The sequence below is a fragment of the Ciconia boyciana genome, chromosome 6 (genome assembly GCF_034638445.1).
Source record: "Ciconia boyciana chromosome 6, ASM3463844v1, whole genome shotgun sequence".
Classification (NCBI taxonomy): Eukaryota; Metazoa; Chordata; class Aves; order Ciconiiformes; family Ciconiidae; genus Ciconia; species Ciconia boyciana.
Genome location: NC_132939.1, coordinates 33,676,916 through 33,698,426, shown reverse-complemented (window position 1 = coordinate 33,698,426; position 21,511 = coordinate 33,676,916). Strand labels below are relative to the sequence as shown.

Genomic DNA, 21,511 nt, shown 5'->3' with positions numbered 1-21,511 from the left:
GCGGGTACGCGGCAGGCCGTCCCGGGAGCGGGCCCCTCACAGATCTGCCCTCACGGGCGGGACGGCTGAGCGGTGCGGGGGTAGCAGAGCAGCGCGGGTCGGGGCAGCATTTTGTCACTGGATGTTTTCTTGTCACACAGCTGGTGGCCTGTGATCCCGGCCCTGACGTGTTCAGTCACAGCTCTGCAGTCCTGTCGCCACCCCACTCGAGATAGAGCTTCCTCGTGGGGTCATGCAGGTGTGCCGGCACCTAGGATGCCAAAAAATAACTATTTTCTCTTGCTCCTGACTGGTAACCGCTGGTCAAGGTTAGGATTACCAGCACTGGCGGCCGAGGCTTCACACCTGGAGTCAACAGCTGCAGCCGTGCGATGCCACAGCCGCCTTGCATGACCCTCCTTGCACTGTGCGGCACCAGGCCTCCCAGACACATCTGCCGCTTTCTGCCCACAAATATCCTGTTTAACAAGAAAACGCTAAACTGAGGTACATTTGGCTCATCTAGCAGCTTCCTAGGAGAGAAACACAAACTGTTAAGGGGCGTACTGATACACAAATGCTTGATGTGGGTTTCTGTCAGTTAAACAAGTAGAGGGGGAAAAATGACAATAGCATTAATAGTTTCCCCTGGTAGTCTCACTGAGAAGCAGGATGGTATCTCACAAAAGTGAGAGAAAGCCCAAAGAAATGCCGCTCCACAACACCATCCAGGGCAGAGTGAGCCCATGTCCCAGTTCATCCAGATTCAGAGGAAACAGTTTGTGGCCCATGAATTTAGGAGAGAGGGATGCTGCGAATGGACTGGAAGGATGCTGCAAAGCATCAGGGTGAATTGAGCAGAAATGCTCAACATCAGGCAGGATTTAGCCCTGGATTACACTAGTGAGCTCCTCTTCCAAAAGAGAGGAATTTGTTTTCTGCTTCTTACAAACATTGGAGGTGAAATTGGATATCTTTTTTCACTTCTTGGCATAAATAACTGCGCAGAACATAATGGACAGGTGTTCTGTATGGTCCTCTGTCTTCATGTGTCATATGATGCTCCCTGTGTACACTTTCAGACTTCATAAACACAAAAATAACGATCAAAGCTGTTCTGCACTGTGCAGACACTGTTGCATTTACACTGCCATGAGTCGCTCAGGGTAGAAAGATAATTTAAATATATAGGAACAGTAATATCTACAATTTTCAAAAGCAATGTGAGAGGTTTCTATTTTGAGACGATTTGGGAAACCAGGCCACGCAGAGCATCCCAGCTCAAGGGAGCCAGATCTGAGGAATCCAGGTCTATCAGGCACTTCGGAAAGCCTCCTGGATGCACTTCATGATGAAAAATGTTGGGGAATGCAAAATAGTCCTATCACTCTGGAGAGATGTTAATGGACTTGAAGGAAACTTCACTGTTCGGCACTGCAGAGGGGTGCAGATCATGATGGCTGTTTTTTGACAAGCAGAGTGGAGGAATTTACATTGGGGAAATATATAAATCATCAGGGTTTGAAGAGAAAAGGCCAATTTTTATTTCTTATAACAATTTGATGAACACCCAGCAACAGAAGTTATGAACCAACAGCCTGACCACATGACAGTTTAGAGACAACAAACATGTTGTCCAAAAATTTTCCTATCTTCTAGTTTTTCTTATTTATCAGGACACTTCCAACCTGAGGAATCTGGAAGAATATGGGAATTCTGGGGCAAGATCTGGGGAAATAAAGGGATGAGGGAAGCAAGCACATTCCTTGAGAGAAGTCTTGAGCTTTGTATTTTAAGGCAGGGGGTCCTATTGTATTAATTCCCCAGCCTTGTAGTTTAAGAGCCCATTATTGAAAGCCACTTTTCACACCTTCCCAAATGTGGCAAGAGCTCTCAGCTGGCATTCAGTGAGTGAGGATTTTCAGCATTCTCCAGCAGATGCTCAGCACCACAGAGATCCAAGCCCTAAGACATGCGATGGGTTTCTGTGAGGCTGAATCTTCTGGTTGCTGCCTCTTTGGTTCTTTGGAGCTGAGTTACAAAGAAACTGTCCCCATAATCATAGGTTGTTATTCTTCTTACCTGTATAAAATACACCTAGTCATCCCTCTTACAGAGGTTGGTGGTACTATTAATAGAAAAATGTTAACAACTGCCAATATCAGCAGCCCCATTCATTTACCTATCTCTTCTTGCACAGGGCAGAGGATAGATTAGATGATTTAATGTACAACATCAATGCAGTAAAATGTAATGAAATCAAGAACAACTGTGAGGTTTCTAGTGTATTAGAGATGCTCTCCTAATTGTCACTCCCATTTGTATTTCTAACTTCATGATCCTCACTTCTCAAAATTCTTGCCTGGATTTCTGGGAAATACCTTAATTTTTCACTCCTACCCCATACCATTTCTTAGCTTTTCACAGACTCCTTAACAAAAGCAAGAGAATGTTCCTGGCCAGATTTTTGTGACCTTACAGGCAATAGTGAGGGGGGGGGAAGATTTTTTCTAAACTTGGGATATTTCCCGGATCCACTTGACCTTTGCCCTTGCGAAGAATTGTACCAGCACCACAAAGGGGAAGAGACGAGCTCGTAATGGGAGAGGGAGGCACAGCAGCAACAGGAGCTACAGAAGCCGGTGCTGCTGATGAGGGAGATGCCTGTAACCACAGCAGTACTCTGGTTTTCCTTATTTAGTCTCCTAGAGTTCTCTTCTCCTCCATACAAGATTGCTGCTGATTTCCTTGGGCATTATTCAAACCTTGCTGGACCAAGTGGGTTTCCAACAAGGTCTTTCCAATCCAATGAAGGGAGAGTGGGTTTTTTTGTAGGGCAGCGGGCAGAGCCACCGTGGGAACAGTTGGACATACATCCTACTTCATCCTGCAGCAGATGAAAAGAGGAAGGAGCCCAAGGGCACTGGAGTACTTCTGGTTACTGTTTGCTGCTCTTTCTCTTGGTGCTTAGCATATTAGCTACAGGTCACGAGCTTCCCTGGGGGAGATACCTGTTTTCTTGCCAAGAACATCCATACGCTTCTGTAACGAGGCCCAGCAGGTGAGCTCGGTCACTGTACAACAATGAACAAGGCTGTGTTGAAGTGGCCCTTGACTTTTGTTTTGGGAAATCTCACAGCCAAGTTTCAGTGCTTATATTCTGCAGATACACAAAAACTTTGTAGCTCTTGGATTTAGCACGTAAATTTGAACTGCATGTTGGGCTCTTACAGTAAAGAATTCAACAAGTTACACTCTTTTTCATAATTTCCACTTCCCCAGTCCAGTTAAAAACTCAGCACCTCTGAAATGCAGACATGAATTTGGTGGAGTTCAGTGGGGTATACCATGCTTCATGGGAGACTAGGGAGGGGGGTGTCTTGTGCCCAGACATTGGGTAAAACTTGTGCTTTTAAGACGTGCCATGGTCAGCCAGGCTGGAAGTAAGGCAAAAAAAGGAACAACCAAGGCAGGGATGCTGCATTTGGAGGAGAGGAAAAAGGATCCTGAATAAAGCTCCCAAGTACAAAACATCTTCTCTCTCCTTCAGGGCCTCTTCACCTGAGTTGTATTCCTCTTCTACCCTGCCTTCACCATCATAAGTCCTCTTTCCCTTTACTTCCCTTCCCATTTACCTGAACTTTCAAACCTGGCTCCCCAGCCCTGCACCCTGGAACTAATGTGACTTCTGGGACTGCACAAGTACCTGGAGAAGGTGTTATCTCCTCCTTCTGCTGACTGAGGGTCAGCCGTGCTTGTTCAGAGCACGAGCTTTAAAGCCAAAGTGACTTACAGAGCTGTCTTCACACAGTAAGCATTTGCTAATATTGTTTGAAGTGTGTCATTTTGTGAAAATGGTGATTACTTCTCCTCCTGTAAAAACATTGATTTTACTTTTCTAGCAGAATATACCCTAGAGTTCTCCCTTTGCTTTCACAGCGTCACTTGAACAACAATAGGATCAAGAATTACACATCCAGTCCCGTATCCCTGTTATCACGTACGCACTGTATCTACTTTCATCCTGCCAGGCAAGTTGAGTACTTGACCAACATTGCCCATATACTTCCCTTTGCTTCCTCCCTTCACCCCTGAAGAGGAAGGCGTTTGCTGCTCGGAAGTGTGTAGGAGCATCATGCGCGAGTGAAGCAGGCTCAGCTCGGGCAGCTGCTGAGCTGGTTCTGCAGAGGAACACAGAAGGTAAAATCATCCAATGGCACCTGACCTACAGAGTCATGTTAGATGCCCATGAACCACACTGTACAGTGAAATGACTGCTTCCGTGGGGTTAGCATCCTTAATCTACGGTATAGGCACAGAGACTTCCAGTCACCCATGGTCAGAGCTTCTCGTTTTCATGTTTTACCTGCTAGTTGCCCTGTACTGAGGAGCAGGTCTTTGTGGGTTTGTTTGCTCAGCCCTTTTGGTTTTCTGTATCAGCCTTTAAAGGACATCCCATTTCATGGCCCTGGCACAGTACCCCTGTCTGGCCCAAACAATAAGGGGGCTCGGGGACCAGAGATGCTAAGGACAACAGCATTTTTCATGTTCCTACAAAAGACAGGGAATGGATTAAAGTGTAGAAAAGAGCACGCTTCAAATTGGAGACCATAAGCACACAAACCCCTGACAACTGGTATATCCATGTACTAACCAAAGGCTTGATCCAGGCCATGCTCAGTGCAGTCTCTTCTGGTGGAGGCAGCTGAAGGGGGAGAGGCTGCCCTGCGGCGCAGGGGAAGCCATGGTGCAGCAGAGGCTGCAGCAGGTACCCACCTCCACGAGCAGAGCCCTGAAAGGCAGATCCAGCCTGTGCCTTCCACATGGCCAAGGTAGCAAGAAAGCAGGAGAGCCTGCTTACTTCTGGAGACTGTGGATGAAATCCAGGCTGGCTCGTTCCTGGTGCCACCAAGGGGGAGACTCAGGTTTGAGTCTCTTGTTCTCACCCTCTGGCTGAGCGGAGCTTGACAGATGATGTGCCCATGATGTCCAGATGCAAGAGGCAGAGTTTGTTGCTCCTCTCACTTCCCAGGTGTCAAAACTGGCTGTGGAGCAAGTGTGACAAACTTTGGAGGCAAGCGTTGTGAAGTCTTTCTGGAAAGGGAACAGTGGCAAGATGGTAGTGGGAAGGCAAGCACAGGGATTAGTCTCTTTCCAGCTCCACCCTTGCCCTCACGGAAAACCTTTTCTTATGAGAGAGTCACTGAACTCTCAGACCTGTCATTATTTAGCCCCAGCTTAAAAACTTCACTTAAAATCCCTTCCCTTTACTTTGATGTTCTCCATAATTGCAAGTCTGCGATTTTCTAGCACAATGCTTGAAAAAACCATCCCTCCCCCATCTCCAAGTATCACTGGTACAGCGGTATCCTCAGGCTGTTTTCAAGCAGAACCCCTTTCTGGCCACAGATTGGAATGACTTTCCCGAGAGTGAGCCAACAAACGTTTAATTTCTTCTGAGCGGGGCAGCTTCCTCATTGTACTTCAGCAACAGCACGCTGCACCAGCTTCCTTCCCACGTGGCTCTGCCGCTAACCTGTGAGCCTAACATTGGCCAGAGCAGCAATAGTCATTGCTATGCCATCTATCACTGCTCCGGGACGCGCTGGGTCCGTTACAGTTACAGCTGGTACAGTTAGGGCATGCAACAGCAGGTCACAGTTGTTGCAATAGTGTGTCAGCAATCCATGCCTGACCAAAACCACTGCTATGCTCAGGTATGTTTAGAGCAAGGCGCTTTGGGGATGCTTGATTGAGCTTTCATGTGCTGTCTCAGTGGCCTGCACCCAGCTGGAGACCCCAGGCTCCATCCATGGTGCAGTTTTGCAATAGAGAAGCATCCTTGGAGGGGATCTGCAGGGTATGTGAAGCAGCCATGGGTCTGCTCCAGCGTACACTGGGCCTGCCAAGGATTATGCCTCAGAAACGGATTACCAGAGAGCTCAGTGCTCTGGTCACGCGGCCCCTCCATCCCTGACAGGCTGCTTATGCAGCGGCTGCGGAGAGCTGGTGTAAGACCTGATCATGCATGAAGTTCATTTGCTCACAATTTTTGCTCCCTGCACAATGCAGGCCCGGGATGATCCCCCAGGGGAACCATGGAGGGTGATGGATGGTAGAAATCTAATACAATGCAAAATCCGACACAAGCAGGCAGTCTTTGATTCTAGGTGGAGAAGTTCATGGTGTGAGATGGCATAAGTTTGCATTGCATTGCTTTTGAGGCTATGTTAGTTATATATGCAGAGCAAACACAGAAGCACAGGTATCAACAGATCTGGAGAAAGCTGTAGAGCCAGGGAACACTGTGCAATTGCAGCAGCATGGCAAGGTGTGTGTACTATGCAGGCCAATGTAGCACCAGAGCCGCAGCTCTCTCAGGCCTTCCCCAGGAAATCCAGAAGTGCACATACACAGCAGTGTTATTTGTGGGACATGAGAACGAAACCTTCTGTTCCCCTTGGCATTTGTAAGGCCATGGATGGAGTGCTCTGTCTGGCTCTTGTGTGCCAGTTTTTAAGAAAGATATACATCAGTTGGAGAGAGTCCAAAGGAGAAGTAACAAGAAGGCTCAGAGGTCTAGAAAACCTGACCTTTGAGGGGAGGCTGAAAGAATCAGGCTTGTTTAGTCTAGGGATGAGAAGAGTGAAGTGAGACACAGTAGCAGACCTCAAATATGTAAAAGTTTACTGCAAAGCGGAAGACAGTAAACTATTTTGCCGTAGCTGCTGGAGAATCTGTGAACGGTCAGGATAGCAAAGCACTTGTGTAGACCACCAAAGGAAGCTGCTGAGTTTCCACTGCTGGAGGCTTTAAATAACAGGTAGGACAGCTATAACAAAGGCTAAACTCCAAGGACAACTGATCCCACCACGAGCCTGGAGGATGAACCCTGTGTCATCTTTTGGGATCCCTTCCAGCTCTGTTTCATAGCCCTGCAACACAGTCAGCTTCAGAGGATAAGACAGTACTATGAAGCAACATGACATGGTTGTAAAGAGACTAACGATGGAAGAAAAGCATTTACAGCTGCAGGGAAAATGTAAGGATGTAAAAGCAGACATACAGAACCTGACCTAGACAGTCCCATCAGATGCCCATGTGTAAAGCACATTGCAGCAGAACTGCAGCAGGAACTTGACTCAGCTGAGAGAGGTGACTAAGGTGAAAGGGACTGTGGGAAAAAATACAACCACACATTTATGTACACTTACATGGACAAAAACTGCTTTAAATCCACTTGCAGCTCTCTCATAAAGGAAGTGGCAGTTCTCTTTTGTGTTGCAGCCACCAGCAAAATTCACCATCACTACTCCAAATGCTGAGAGGAGATGCTTCACTCCTAGTTTTGACTTTCAAATACACCTCTCATGGCCCCTCCATCTCCTCATGCTTTTAGCATTGTTTATTTCAGTAGCGAGATGGGTCACAGACATCGGACTGCAAGCTATACTCACAGTCAGTGCTTGGGTACGAGGCCACAACAACAGTTCATAAAGGGCTGAGAAAATACAGATCCATATGGCTGAAGGGAGGCCCACCCTCATCATCAGTGCAGCAACAGGACATGAGTGCTCTTAAAATAGGAGGAGGTGGGTGATGGGTGTGGGTTAATTCTTACCTGTTAGCTGTGGTCTTCAGGACGCTAATCAAGGCTCCTGTAATATCATCTAGTGCTCCAAAGGCTGCCCTGGGAGATCAGGGATAAACAGCTGAGGTCCAGGTTTTTGGTGTTTTCTGTACCATGCCAAGCCACCCACCTTCACCAGCAGCAGAGGTGGCAGAGCATAGCACAGCACAGCGCGGTGTGGAGGAAAAGCTCACTCCTTTCAGAAAAATAGTTGGTACAGCTGGAAAACACACCAATAGCCTTCCAGGCATGCCAGCTTTTTCTCAGCACATAGTGGCCCAGCAGTGAGTGGGGAACATGATACTAACTGAGTGAGGCTGGAATTCAAATTCAGACTTGTCTCAGAAGTGGAGCAGGACGCATACACTGAGCCTAAAGCCACCACTCCATTAACTTGCCTTCCCAAAGTAGAAGGCAACTTGCTGGAGCCTAAAGTTGTCCCATTGTACAAGGAGGGGCAACCAAGGGCTGTGCTTGAAGAAGCTCCTTCATCTCACTTCTCTGGCTGGTGCAGGGAGCACCTAGGTGGTCAGCAGCCTGCCGGCCTCCACAGAGCAGGTTAAGCTTTTGTGCTCCACAAGCAAAAACTGCTGCATAGCAGCAGCTATGGGTTATGCATGCTTCCGCACAGAAAATCATTTTGGGTTCGTTACGCTTTTCTCCTAACTGGCTCATTTGCCTTGCTGTTTCTTCTCTGTACAGTGGGAGCAACCGTGCACAGATACCTCAAATCAAACTGCACAGTGCAAAGTTACCCCCTACGTCAGAAAGCTTCTTATTTGGGAAGCAACAGCAAACCTTATACCCTTATATTTGCAGTAGCTCTACTGTCAGGAAGGTGACATTTGTGGAGCAATATGTGCAGTGCTGTACAATGGAGCTTGAAGAAGACACACAACAAGCAAGGAAGCGCTGGTGGGCAGCACCAACAGCACACAGCAGGACAGCCATTCAGCAAGAAACTAGATAAGCTGCTCTCCCCAGCTTCCTTTAATCTCTTCTCTGGTAGGATTTCCCCCTCCTCGCCATCTTCTCACATAACGTACACCTGTGATTTTGCTCGTAGGAGGAGGCTCCAAACCAGCAGTGCAAGTCCTGGGCTCCCCTGTAGTGCTTTGCCTCTGTTGTTTTTTCTGAGCAATAACTACCCGCTCATGCCTTCCCTCCAAGCCTACCATAAAACTAGCTTTGAAAGACAGCAAGTAAAGAGGGGATATGAGAAATGCAGATAGCAGCGCTTTCAGACCAAGGGAAGGAGGATCTCGGGGCAGCCCGCCTGCCACCACATTCAGGCTGGGCTGCTGACTGTATGCACGCCCCATCTGTGCTCTCTGTGGCTGCAGCCCAGCAGTCTGGGCCAGGGCTCACAAGTCATCTTCACTGTTTAGAGAGAGTTTGTCCCATGAGCAGGTCCTCCCTCATCCCCAAGAGCTCCTTCCAGGACATCCTGCTCTCCATTTATATAGTCTGCTTTTTAATTTTTTTTTTTTTTTTCTGAGAAAGCCTTAGCTATTTCCTCAATAGCAGAGAGGGAGATGAAGGGGCTGAGGAATAATAAATAATATGAAGTGGTGGAGCAGACCTCACATTAAGCCTGAAGTCCACCTGTCAAGACACCACTCTCTCATGTCTTTTGTTGGACCAACCAATTAACCCCTGTGGGTACATGTTCCTTTCCTGACCTTTAGGAGATCAGGAAGAAATATAGAAAATGCTGCTTTTGCCTTTTTTTAGCAGGGCAGGCATCAAACAGAGGCTTTCCCTGCAGTGTTGCTCCTGTCATGGGAAGGACAGATGCACTTCCATGAGGGATGCCTAGGAGTCAAACCATAGGCTATTATAGGACATCATTTGAAGCTTTAAACAGGGGTTTAGTGCAGTTGCTGTCCAGCCCAGCAGGTGCACCTGGGGGACCTGACGGGGTCCCCCTGCATAAGCAATGCACACAAGCCAGATCACCGCAGCGCTTGCGGACCAGGCTCACTGCTACCTGCGTGCTCTATCCCCACCTGCAGCCGCGGCTGGCACCTGGTACAGGGATAAGAGCTGAGCACCCACTGGTCATCCTGGTGGGCCCTGCTTCCCCCCTGCCCTGGCTTTCCCTCGCCCCTGCCCAGAGCTGTGCCTGGCCCCAGGGCTCCTGGCTGGGAGCCTGAAGGTTTTTGCAGCCATCTACGGTAAGGCTGGCTCCCGCGGGACGGCTCACCCCCCCGCAGCGCGGTGGTGGGGAAGGAAAGGTGGAAACCTTCCAGCCTTGTATGGAGCGTGGCGGCGGCTGAGCAGCGGTGGGGGCGATGCCGTGGGGCGATGCCGTCCCACTGGCCGGGGGGTCCCAGGCCTGCACCGCCTGCTTGGTGCTGGCTCCCCGGGGCAGCTCCTCTTGCCTTCCCTCCCGCAGCTCCCGGCCCCTGCCGGGCTCCCTCCCGAGCCGAAGCGGGAAGCTGTTAGGACCGAAGCTGAGAAATGGAGGGCCAAACTCAAGCTGGGGGCAAGAGGAAGAAGTACTGAGTGGGGAGTTTGAGGGTGGTCTGACTGCTCCAGACATCTGTGCTGGTTAAATAACTGTCTGGGTAAAGCTGTGCTGCTTTATGTTGCCCTCCAGCACACGGGCAGGAAGCTGTGGTGCTTTCCTCTCTGGAAAGCGAAAGCTGCCCTTACAGCTCCCCTGAGTCTTCCCCTGCTGAAAAAGGAGAGCCACTTGTTAATATAAAGGAAGATGCGGTTTTCTCCTGTGTTATGACCAACAGCAAACTCACCATCATTATTCCTGGCCAAAAATACCCCAAACATCCCTACCCCATCCTCTTCACAAGGCAGAAGTGGACAGGGGTTCAGTACTTGCACTTTCGGCTGACCGGGAGGCAGCCTGTGGGGGCAACAGGCGCTGGGACGCACAGAGCACACGGGCATTCGAGAGGGAGAACAACCCTGCCGTGGCCGTTAGCAAACTCATAGCCATTCATGCTGCTGTGGCTATGAAATGGAGGTTTTCAAACATAAGAAGTGCTGCACCTCGGGTTTCTATCGCCTGTGTGCCGGAGGCCCAGGGCAGCAGGTCTCTGACCCTATATATTTAGTGAGAGCAGTGCTGTAGGAAAGCTTGGCAGCTTTGGGGGTGTGGTGGGAGCCCCACCACAGGCAGAAGGGTTCTGGCCTTAGGGCTGACGCAGTGGAACCCGCTCCCCCCTCACCCTGGGCGAGGGAGGGCCTTGGGAAGAGGCTGTTGCCGCCTCGGCACATGCCTAGCACAATTCCTCTGTCACTGAATCACTAGCCTCACATCTGTCCTACACAAGCCTTGGCCCAAAACACACTGGATGGCAAACATCTGCTTTTCTTCTGTTTGCAGGGACGAGTTGGAATCCATCTCCATGACAAGTGTCTGGGAAAGGCTACAGGTATGAAGGCCAGGCTCTCTGAAGCATATCCCCGGTGTCGTCTCCCCGTCCCCAAACAGCAAAGTGCTACCTCATGGGAGTCATATCTTCCAGATGAACAAACCTTAAAAGACAGAGAGGCAGAGCAAAAGGCCTTGTTTTCTCTCAGTCTCATGGTGGCAGCTGCTGCCTGTCCTTTGGAAGGAGAGAGCCAGCCTCACCTGCAGAGGTGGCCCTGTGGCTGTTGTGTATCCTGATGCCTGACCACAGCATTTTTCCAGTCAGCCGAGGTCACTTCTCCAGCCAAGATGCTTGTTACCATGGGCTCCCCCTCCATCTCCGCATTTTGGCAATGTGCAGCCTGACCCCAAGCAGGCACCACCACCTCAAAGTCATTGGACAAGAAGTGAGGACATCCCCATCCGGGGAAAAGAGAGGTGATGAGAATGAGCCACAAGGTCAGTGTGCTGGGCCCTTTCTCCTAATCACTCATCTCTAGCTTTTAAAAAAAAATGACCTCATCTCACAGGGTATTTTTACTGCAGTAATTCCTGTGATAACGGAGCTTGCGGGTATTTGGAAGCAGAGTTATAGCTGGGGTCAGCAGAAAGTCTCTCACGGTTGATGGCAGTGCACAGACCCTGGGAGCATCAAGGATCTTTCTCTTGCAGTAATCATTCCGCAGGTTATGTACGTTGTACCTGAATGGTTACAGCTGGAGAAGCTGAGCTAACGAGGCACAAGCCTCGGAAATGTTCCTTGTATTGTTGTGGTAAAGAGACACAGGCACTCTCTACCCTTCCTCATAAGGTTAAGCTAGAAAGAGCATCTTTCAGGTACTGCATCAGCCAGGATTTTGAAAAGTAGTGATGAAAATAGAAGCCTGGGAAGAAAGAGAAAGTGACCTGGTCTTACTGTAAGACTCAGCAGCTCTGGGACTGAGTTTGTGGCTCTATCCTATTCTTCTGAATACCCCTCTGAGACCCAATGTCCCTGCGACACACTGTTCACAGCGCTGCAGCCTGTCAGAGAGGAACTGGAAATGGCAAGATACTGAGATTTTGTGAAATATCCTGATTATTTCTTATGAGGTCCTGTTCCAGGTCCTCCACTGTTTCAGATGAACTTAGATGGCTCTCGAGATACCCCACGGGTGACAGCCCTAGATTATAATCTGTCTTTCTCTATAGCAACACCCACATAAAAGAGAAACCCTTGTGGCATAGTCTGCCTGGCTGTTTATAAAGGCAGTTTGTTCCTTGTTTAATGGTAAGTAGTTTCTGAAGGGGGAAATGTGAAAAAATTAAGAAGGCTGCCAATTGCGTAAAATGAATTGACGATATTTGTTTGTGAAATACAGTGAAATATATTCTTTTCTACTGCAAATCATTACAACCGCTAATATGCACAGTTCTGTGTTTCCTAATGCTCACAGGCATCTCAGGTCCAGAGCCAGAAATATGCTCTCGGAGAAACAATTCTAGTTCTCTGCTGATAGACTTCTACCCACAGCCAATGGAGCATCTTTGAACCCCTCTCTCTGTTTCTTTTAGGTCCAAGTGTACCTAAGTGCACCTAAAGTACCTCAGGTACCTGGTACTCTGAAGACTAATGGAAATGGAAAACAAAAAAGTGTGAACATTTGACTAAGAACCTAAGGGAACTTACATGCAAATTATCCATTTGCAAACCACTGCCAAGGCAGTGCCAAATTTAGCCCTAGCACTACACAAATACAAACTTGGTTGATTAAGAGATTTTGCTGGGAAGTTCTGGTTAAGTTCTGTCCTGACAGCACCTTGTTGGGGCACCCTGTGATTCTTAGCAGACAAAACTGTGAAACAATTTCCATCATAGGTCTGTGCATAAACTCTGTTCCACATACTCATAATTTCTGAAACATACAGCTTCGGGATTAATCATGTTTCCAGGCTCTTTACTCAAAGATGATTTTCTGCTAAGGCAAAAAAGTAACCAAACACGCCCCTCCATCCCCCTGGATTCCTAAGTCACCATTCTTTGAATGACAGGCAATACAAAAAGTACACAACTGACATGGTAGAAAATAAATAAGAATACTTATCTATCACTTGACTCAAGCAAGGCTCCATTTTGGATTTTGAAGGGTACCCAGGTCTCCCTTGTGCTGAGTTCAGTTTAGCACCATTGCTTGACTTGAGTGACAGGAAAGCAGAGAATATATGAGCTTAAGGTTATTGGAATATCACTTTATAACATGGTCAAATAGTGTCTGCCAATAGTAGAGCTGAGTGCAGCTCCCAGCGTGGTGGCATCTACATGCGCACCCCCTCCGCCCAGGAACTTAGGCTGGGGCTGTAGAGCTGCTGAAACAGGCTGTGTGGGTTTTGCTGGAACACATAAATAACCTCATTCCTCTCTGATTCTGTTTTCTTAAACCAGCAAATTAGCCACAAGTTACATAGCTTTAGCTAAAAATAAAATGTAAATATCATGGTGTTGTCTGCAGACGTCTGGTCTCTTTGTGCATGACACCTGAGATCCCTAGAAATGAAAAACAAAGCAAGGGCACAAGGCTCCCCATTTTCTCCATGCTTTTGCGGTTTGTTGTCTCTGGACATTTGTCAGCACTGTGCAATTGCTGAGTTTCCTCTCCGGGGCCGGTTTCCTTGTTTCCTTTCAAATAGCTCCAGGGAGAGAAAGCCCGACCCCTCCTGTATGACCACCACAGAGGAGAAGCGATCCCAGCCCAGCTATGCAGGTTCTTCTGGGGTATGACCAAGGCTGACGGTGCTTGCACATCTTTTGCAGCGCAGCGATGGCACAGCGTCTTCACCGATGCTGGCTGGTCTGAAACGAGTCCCCTGACCCTTCTTATTTTGCAGTACGACCCGTCTCAGCGCAGTTGCACCCCAGCCCTTGGGCACTCTCTGGGAGTGACTCCCATTTGCATCATAGCTTTTGCACTCAAGTAATGAAAACTTTCACAAGGGAAAAAAACTACCCATAACAATAGTGGTAATTATGGAAAGAGCAATTAAAAAAAGAGAGAGGGAGAAAGAGGGTCTGGGCCTAGTCCAAACTGTGTGTGCCCAATAGCAAAACTGCCATTACCTTGAACAGGACTGAGTGCTGGCATCTTCGTGATTCCCAAATAAAGCTACAGAAGCGGCACACCTTGGATTTACAGTAGCGCTTTCTCTTGTACCTGCTTATCTGCTTTGTTCATTTATCTGTGACTTAGCATTTATATTTACAAAATGCAGCCCAACCAACAGGTTTCTGGGAGCATAGTCACAGCGTACTGCATACATCTAGCACACCCTGAGAGAAGAAACCAGCTCCAAGAGCTTCTTAAACATCAATTGACTTCAGCTCTGCCAGAGCGTTGGTGGGAGAAAATTAGAGATGGGTGCGAATGGCTGAAAAAGTCCTGCCACCGTTCTCCAGCCTGGTTCAGCAGAAGTACCAACCTCCTTGCAGCAAACTCGTCCCTCCTGACAGCAGGTCTGCTTCCCTCCGTGCTCCGCCTGCACAATCAGCCCAGAGATCCCCAGCTCTCCATGGCCACCATTGACGCGGATGTTTCAAAACAAGGACCGCCAGATCCCCTGAGCACAGCCCCGCGCTGCACGTGCTAGCACCCTCTCGCATTTGCACCATCCCCTTTTGTTAGGCACAAGGTGATGTTCAGACCAGCTTGGAACCAGCGTGGGTCTCTGTTTTCACATAAGCCTGGGATGGATGCCCTGAAGAAGGAACAGGGCCAGTATCTGCCTTCCACCTCCCCTGGAAGAGCAGAAGCAGCATTCGCTTGACACTCGGCCCTGCTGAGAAAAATTCAAGTCTCGCATTTCACTCACTAACTACAGACATGTCTCTTGCTCCTTCCAGCTCCAACAGGGAGGCTTGGGAAGAGCTGCCACTGCAGGGTGTTGCCCTCAGGGAGGACATGCACATGCATGGGTGGGAGGAACTGGCTGAGCCGCAGGGCCGGAAGGGTTGGCTGGTGGGGAGCCCTGCACCAGGGGAGGCCCTGGGCTTGCTTGTTCGTCATGGTTTGCTTAAAAACAAAACCAGAAAACCACATCAAGTCCCAGGTTTATAATGTAAAAAGGCATCAGGAGCTTGAATCTCATTCTGTTTTAATGTCTGTGAAAGTTCAGGACAAATTTTTCTGTAGGCCAGTAGGAGTCTGTCATTCTTGAGTACCATCAGATAATTCGGGTTGGAAAGGACACCCAGAGGACATCTGGTCTAACCGCCGGCTCAGAGCAGGGCCAGTTTTGATCAGGTTACTCAGGCCAAAAAAGCATGATTCCGCTAGCACTTCCTTATTCATCCTATCTGCTGGCTTGAGAGACTGGATTGTGTTTTTACCACATTTTAGTCACACTAGCAATGCAGAAACCACTGCAGCTCTGCCCAGCTAAGGAGTCAGGCTCTGTTTTATTTTTTCCCCTGGTTTATATAAAAATGGCAATTGGTAAGAGCCCAAACTGTCCTCAGCTCCACCAGAACAATGGCCATTGTTCTGGAAAAAAGCAAGTCATGCTGAGCCCCATTATGCTACTTCTAGTAGCCACATTGTCTTTGATAAAAATAACCCAGGGCTATTCTTTAAAAAACATGCTCTGGACTCCTCATGAAGGACAAGGTCTTTTGATAAAAAAACATATCTGAAAGACAGTATCTGCCATAGCGTGGCCTCGTAGCACCACAACTAAAATACTGCTGGTGACCCCTTCTTGTGGTACCTGGGTTTTGCCTTGGAGATCTCCTGGCCAAACAGAGAGTGTGCTGGGTCTGCGCTGCCCGGAGACCAGGTAAGCTTGTGGTCCTTCCCTCGCAGCCCTCTGGTTTTGGCAGGAGTCCCGTGTCTTGTAACCGCTTTTGCAGGAACCCGTGGACCAGGCAAGGGAAGATGTGATGTCTGGCTCTCCATCATGCAGTGCTGGGTGGAGTAAGCAGCGTTTCGGCCAAGCACTGAGACCAGGTGAGAGGAAACACGTGGAGAAGGAGAGGCTGTAAAGAACCAGAGAAAGGGAAGGAGGAAGGACATCAGGCCATGTGCTCCCAATGGGAAACTTAGTGGTGTTTGGGTCTGTCTGGTATTAGGAATCTAGTCCTGCCTCCTCCATGGAAACTTATGACTATGTGGAAAACCTCTGCTCTCTTCAAAAGGAAGTTTCTTGCCCTCAGTGTCATAAGTAGGACCTGGGTATCTCCCCTGAATGCCCAAAAGGTGGACAACATCTCCTGCTGGTGTGAGACTGGTGGCAGACTGGGCAGGGAAAGGGGCTGGTGGCAGATGGGGCTGCCTGCTGCCCTTGCCCCACACCACAGTAAAGAAGTAAAATGGGAAATACGCAGAAGCAGTGGCATGAGGGATGGAAGCAGGAGGGTTTTGATGGGAAGGTTAACCACGGAGCACATGGAGAGACACTGTCTAAAGCGACATGTTGAGAGAAGCTGAAGACCACACAGACTTCTTGCAACTGCGCAAGAAGTTTCTAGCCAGGCTCTGAAAAGGGTATGGAGGAAATAGCTGGAATTTAACACTTGGCGTGCCTATGTTTTATACCAAGAAGTAGCATTTTCCTCTTTGCTTGCAAAGGAAACAAGCCACCTTAAAACAAAGGTTTAAATGACTGAAAAATCTCTTCTAGGCAAACTTTGTGGGTGTCTGGTAAGAGGCAAATGAATCGGTTTGATATCGTAGCATCTTCCTCCACTGTATTTTAAGAGGCATAGAGGCTGCTGCTTTCAAGAAGAATTGCCTGAAGGAAATGACAAATAACTGATAGATTGAAAGGCTTATGCCAAAATCTTCCCTCGCTTTCTCCCAATTCAATGTCAAAGAGAGGTCAAAACTAGGGCTGGCACAATTTGAGGGTCCCTAAAGACTTTGGATTTTGTCGCTTTGCCCTACAGTTGGCAGATTCAAGCTTCCAGTCAAGTGTTTCTAAAATTGATGTTGTATTGGTGTCAATACAATCCTCCAAAGCACAAAATAGGACACACTCGAGCAAGCAGGCAGATTTCCAAACTGTCTGGCCCCTTTACATCATTTCCTCCTCATAACTCATCCTGCGTGTTGTACCTCTGACTTGCACATCTCCGGCTTCCTTTAGATAAGGGAGAAATTCTTCTCGTGTCACGTGAACTTCTTCAATTTTATCGCTAGTCTCTCAGATAAGGGGCTCACATGAAGCAATCCTTGCCGTGCTCACATTCCAGTCTTCCAGCAGAACATGGAGCTTTTCCACCTTATAAGGACGAGTTTCACTGCTCATTCGAAAGGTGCTGCAACCGCTTTAAAACATTTCTCAGCCTGAGTATTGCAGAAGGAAAGGTACCTGGTACCCACCCTTCTGGATTAGCAACCTGGCATTCCTGGGATGCAGACTTGTGCGCCTGAGCAAAAGGCATCTGGGAGGCTATATCATATACTTTTTTTTTTTGTAGATAGATTTTTGTCCCTCTCCCAGCCTAAGCCAGTGCTGGCTGCAGTGAATGCAGCGAGTCAGAAAATTTCTGCAGCAAATCAGGAATTCGTTTTGTAGATGGGAATTCACTTTCCCCAAAGTCCGCTCTCCTCGTTGATGGTTGAACTCCAGGCTCTCAGCGCATGTCTGCTACTGCTGCCTGAAAAACAACCAAGCTAATGTGCTTGTATCTAGAAGAACTCCAAAGCGTTCCTTTTTTACTACGTGTGAGGAAAATTGGAATGTAAATGCATTAACAAAATAAGTACTGGTGTTTAAAATGAAGCAGAGAAACCAGATGCTCTGTCTCCCTCTTTATGCAAAGCAAGAAGTAAGTGTCCCACAAAACATCGAATGATCCCTGTTGTACGGAGACCAGGCTGCCTGTTCAGACTTTTATGCAATAAAATGGACACTTTAAAATATACCAAATATGCAGTTCAGCCTCTTAATTTCTTTCTTTTTTGTTTTGTTTCCAGTTCTCAGGTTAGAAGTCCTTGCTCCACTCATAGAAAAAAAAAATCTGTTTTGGAAACCAAGGACTGGGAAGGACGGGAAAGGCTCCCTTTTCGCAGCTTATTTGAACAACCGGGCTGCAATGATGAGTGATGCACTATAGACCGTTTCATCACGGGCCATGCTGTTCTCATGAGGCTTCCTATTTCTCACAAGCGTCCCCGCTCACGGCAAGGAAAGCTCAAGGGCAGAGCTGTGGAGGGTGTCAGGCTCCTCTTCCAGTGCTGGATGGACGTCGGGCTGTGCGGTGCTGTCCTGTGAGAGCTCAGCTGGTTCCTCCTTTCCTCCCCTCTGCATTTTCCTTCCAGACCCGCCTGCGTGAGGTTTCTCTGTAGGACAGGTCAGGAAGGGCCAAGGACAGACCTCGGGGTTACACCGAGCGGTGGAGAGGCAGGAGGGTTGTCTCTGGGTGGGAGCGAGGGCGGATCGGAGAGGTTGGAGGCTACTGTCCAACTCCAGCTGCTTCAGCCAAGATCGACGCCAGGAGAAGAGTAGGTTATTTTTAATTAAACCAACAACAGAGAAGGACCCATGATATTGTTCTTGAATGAGAACTATTTAAAGGAATAAATCATCGCCATGGAAACGGGGAGCTTTGCCAGAGTGAGGCAGGAAATGAAGTTCGATGAGAGATACCCAAGGAATTTTCAGCCATGAGAACAGCAGTAACTGCTCACATTGGCGTTGCACCTTCAGGCCAGGGGACCTCAAGTTGCCTTCCTGAGCCCGCGAAGCACAGGGGAGTTGATGGACCCAGGCACTTGTGGTGGGATGCAGCACCTCTGCGAGGTTGCCCACCAGCACCACGTACGCCTGTCAGGTGGGACAAGTAAGAAGAGAGCCTGTGACAGAGCCTGCAAAAGGGCTTTGGGAAGTAAAATTAACTACACAGGGATTAGACCAAAATTAATCCCGAGGGCTTGAAAGCCTTGAAATGAGTTAGCAGCCTGGCTGCTTCTCTAAGTCCTGATTAGATCCAAAGGCCTGTTCTTTATCTTGAAGTCCTAAGAGGCAAGGACAAGAGCTTAGCTGAAAGGCAACAACCCCTTCAACCCCATTTAGCAGTTCCTTATGTCCCCCCACTCATCCTACCACTATAGGGAAGTTATGGACTCTCCGTTCCTGGCTGTTGCAATGGTTCATCAAAAATAAGTCTCCTAATTGCATAGGGTGGCTTATACAGCCATCACAAACCTACCGGCATCTAGCCTTCCTCCCTGCGCTGTCAGGGAGGCTGACTCCTAAGCAGGTATCTTTTCACTCTATACATTTTTGGCCTTTTGTGGGCCATTTCCATGCTCAGGAGTCCAACCTGGGCAGCTGTCGCCTCCTCCATTGCACTCAAAGTCAAGCAGGATATATGGGCAGCTGCTCTGTGTTGCTCTTTGTTGGGTGCCTCTGTTGCAATTCCAACCATGGTTGAGTGTGCAGGCAGAACCAAAGTTGAAGGCATAGAAAACACTGAAAAGAAAATCCAATTGCATAAAACAAGCTGGAGAAGTGACATCAGCAGTACTCCAGGCAACGATACGGTGGCAAGAAGGCTTAGGGAAGCCTGAAGGAGCAGCACCACCAACATCAGAGGAACCAGCAGCCTCCATCCTCACTTGAGAGCAAGTGCAGTACTTATCTGGCCTCCCTGACACTTATCCTAATATTTCATTTTGTGACAAGAAACTCCCATCGCTCCTGCATGACAGCCAGTCTGTGGCGAGGGTGCTGGTGACCTCGGAAGTGATCCCTGATTAAGTAGCAGTCATCTGCCTGCGAGTCAGCCTGGAGGCTTGCCGTCATGAACGTGTGTCTCTAGGCGCTTTGAAATCCATCCTGAGCAGCAGCTCTTGGGTGTGATGGAAAATGGTCTCTGTGGTCAACGCTTTCATGGGATCTAATGCCAGTTGGAGATCCCAGGATTAGTCCTTAGTAGATTAGTCCTCCAGGTGGACTGAAGCAGAGCTGGGGAACCTGCTGCACCTGAGAAGCAGTTTGTTAGGTGCCTAAATGCGGGGGGGTGTCCTCGACTTCAGCTATCTCGTTGTGCATCTCCTCTCCTCTTATGGGAGCCCCACAAGCACCCTGGAGACACGCTGCACCGCAGCGTCCGTGCTGGGCTGCAGTCGCCAGACCCAAGCCAAGAAGGCAGCAGACCAGACGGAGGCTAATATTACTCTTCCCAGAGGTTCACTAGGTCACTGCTTCATCTTGTAAGCAACTCCAAATTTCAGGGCAGTGAGAGAATTGTTTATATTGGCTACTTGTACGAATGCTGAAAAAAAAAAGGGTATTATGGGACTTCTGTTCTTTAATTCCAAAAAGAAATCAAACATGTCTAGACTGTTGCATGCATGTGGCTTTCTTCCAGGCTTCTCCCACCTGGAGCAATAAGCAGGCTGGAAATTCTCCACAAAAGAGTTTTCAACACCCATTTAAAAATGCTCTCACCCCATGCACACTAGCCGGTATCGACCAGCCAAATCCTATTAGGAGGCAACGTCAGATAGGGAAAGAGCTTTCAGGCGCAGGTCACAGAAAGCCTCTGTGGTTTCCTCGCTCCCTTTCCACAGAGGGAGACTGAGGAACGGGCTGGCAGCTCGCCCACGGCCAGGGCACAGGCAGCGCAGGGGACGTGGCTGCCTGCCCTCCTGCCGGGGGGCTGCGGAGCGGCAGCCACGCACCCACCCCACGGGGCACACGCTGCCCTCTGCCAGCCGCAGGTCCATCCCCAGGGACTCGCCCCTGCATCAGACCGTATGGAACAGGGCTGCAGTTCAGGCGTGGTTTTGGTCTTTGTTGTTATCTGGTGAACTTGAAATTGCTGCTGACAAGAGATGTCAGAGCTGGCTGTGGAGAAAGACGTTTTCCCTTTAGCTAGGAAGCGGCCCGAGTTCAGGCTTCATTCACGTCGGCTCACCGAGGAGCCGCGACGGCAGAGCTGGGGGAGGACCAGCAGCCGGGGAACGGGTGCTCTGCCCTGCAGCCCATCCAGCCTGTCCTGTTTGATAAGGCTGACGGCCAGGGAGGTAGGAGGGTTGTGGGAAACAATTAGCAAAAGAGACAAGGGAATTTCCATGCTGATTGAAGCCTGAGGTCTACCTCGTCTGGCAGCAGCCCCAGCAAGGTGGTTCAGAGGGAAGTGGAGAACTGTGTGGTCAGGCAGACGTGAGAGTCATGTACCTTAAGTCAGTCTTGGCCTTCTGTGAGGTTTCCTGAATCTCATAAACACTGAAGCTCAAGCTACCATGACCTATGTTGTGTTCAATCTTCTTCCAAGGTTACCAGTCCCAGACTTTTCATTTTTTCCCCCGTATAGAAGGGAAGATCCTTCTTAGCTGTAGACGTTTGTAGACACTGTAGACATTTGTCCAGCCGAGGCTGAGGTGAGACAATGAAGTACCTGCAAAACCAGTCAGAGATGGGAACAACTGCAGGAGCTGAAAGCCCTGGAGCCCCGCTCCCTCCCTTTCCTTAGCATAGCTACAGAGCTACCTTTAACTGGTTTCCCTGCTGCGTGTCCTCACTCACAAACCCTCAACGCTTTGCCG

At 48.9% G+C, this 21,511-nt stretch overlaps 1 long non-coding RNA gene across 1 annotated transcript; it reads right to left on the bottom strand.

Moving 5' to 3' along the window:
* Nucleotides 1–697: 697 nt before the first annotated feature.
* LOC140652602 (uncharacterized) lies at nt 698–20,193 on the bottom strand. The gene is made up of 4 exons (XR_012042873.1): nt 14,080–20,193; nt 7,601–7,669; nt 4,346–5,073; nt 698–4,160 (listed from the first exon to the last, which is right to left on the bottom strand). It is a non-coding gene; the product is annotated as an uncharacterized lncRNA (long non-coding RNA).
* Between the last annotated feature and the right edge of the window lie 1,318 nt (nt 20,194–21,511).